The following is a 2,044-nucleotide window of genomic DNA, read 5'->3' on the forward strand; positions in this document are numbered from 1 at the left end:
TTAAAAATCCTCTTGTAATATGGCAGACGACACTCCAAGGCTCCCTGATACCTCTGATCATTGGGACCCTTCAGAGGAAAATTGTGAGACTCACATAGGAAATCACTGGTGCACAATGTCAGGGGGCTCCCAATGGGATAACTAATAATAGTAGAATTTTGGGCTCCAGACAGACGGGTTGGGGGATATTCTGGGGTCTACGGGAGCCCTGCCAGATCACAGAAATGCTTCCATTTTTTCTGAAGGTAGGACCAGCTGCAAGCATCCAAGTACCAGGGGACTCATGTCTTTTCTAAGAAAAGAGAGTGGGGTGAGTAACTTCAGGCTTGCTCTAGCAAAGGCCCTGTGGCAGGCTCTTCAATGAACCCAACTGTCTTACACAGGATAACTCGGATTTTACTTCAGGAAAAATAACTTAGCTACACAGAGCTTGAGGAGCAGGGAAAGGTGGATGGAGATGGGGATGGTCAGAGGGAGACAGGGGCAAAAATGGAGGGGGAGGGAGAGAGAGAATGACAAGGAGGACACAGGGAAAGAGTCACAGAGGAGAGACAGAGAATATTGCCAGGAAAAGGGCTTTTCAATGGACAAGGCTGGACATCAAAACCACCAGCATAGGGCATCAGAGTCCCTTTCATGTGTCATCCAAGGCAGGGGAGGGAAGGGAGGACAGCTTTGATGGTTCTTGCAGTCCCAACTAGGCCAGAGTGGTTTGTACTGCACATGCTACCTTCAGGATCTGCTTCTAAGAGCCTCTTCTGGCTGCTGCTTCAGCCCTAGAGAAAGAGGGCTTCCAGTTTTTGCCTGCCTGCCAGTTGGAGCACTGCCTTGGGGCCTCAGCTAGGCTCTGGTCCCAGTTACCACTCCCATATTCACAGTCCCTCTCCTCAAGCAATAGGGTGAGTAGGGGATGAGAATACAAGGGTGGGTGGGAAGGAAAACAGTGCTTGGTGTGGAGAGGACAGCCACTACTAATCTGCAGCACAAGGCCCTCCCTTCTGGCCCTCAGGTGAGACAAGTACATAATCTGCTAATATTCTCTTGAGAGAAAAATCAGAATATTGGCTATTAAACTCTCAAAGGCAGGACCAGGCCCCCATCAGAAGTCAAAGGGAAAGGTCCTGCCCCTTTCTCTGAGTGCCACCATACCTATTTTCCCCAGGTCTAATATATGCTCAACTCCAGTGGATGGAGGCATAAGCAGTTCTAATGAAGGCTTCAACTAGGCACCCGTAAAATCCATACAGGAAGTTGGAAAGACCAGGGCATGAGTTTATACAGCCAAAAAGTTCCCTCGTACCGCAACAAGGCTTACGCAACTTTACCTTTGGAGTCCTTTGTAGGGTGTATTAGTAAAGATGCTCTGAGCTGCAAGTAACAGAAACCCCTGATTCAAAGGGACTTAAACAATAGAGTCATCTGGAGGTAGGGTGGGCCCCAAGTGTATACCACCAGCAGCTTAATGAAGCCATTGAGGACATAGATTTTTCCATTCCTCCATTCTGCCTTCCTTGGTGCCATCTTCATCCTAAGACTGGTTTCCTTCATGGTCATAAGATGGCTAGCAGTGATGAACAGAACCACCTGTTTCCTTATTCACATATACAAAGACAGAAAACCTCTCATCCTGTCATGGGATATGAGTCCTTAGTCTGATAAGAACAATTTGGATACCTACACACCCTAGACCATTGATAGGTTCCAGGTACACTCCTTTGTTTTAGACTTATCATCTGTGGAGTGGAGCTTCAAAGTCCCCTGAATATCCACCACAGAGGGTATCTCAGGTAGACGCTCTCTTGTTCCTGTGAGTGAGGAAGATACTCATGCTTTGGCTCTAGTTCGACCTCTAAACCAGACATGGATGCGTTGCTTCCTCCTGGATTTACCTAACAGACATTCACAAAATTCACAAAATTCAAAGCTGATTATTACCAGAGGAATACATATTCCTCCTGGTTACCTGATTTTAATTTCTCTCCAATAATTATTACCTGTAATTATTATACTAGAGTAAGTGTTTGCCTCATTTCTGAACCTGTTT

Source organism: Colobus angolensis, unplaced genomic scaffold (assembly GCF_000951035.1).
Source record: "Colobus angolensis palliatus isolate OR3802 unplaced genomic scaffold, Cang.pa_1.0 Scaffold381, whole genome shotgun sequence".
Lineage (NCBI taxonomy): Eukaryota > Metazoa > Chordata > Mammalia > Primates > Cercopithecidae > Colobus > Colobus angolensis.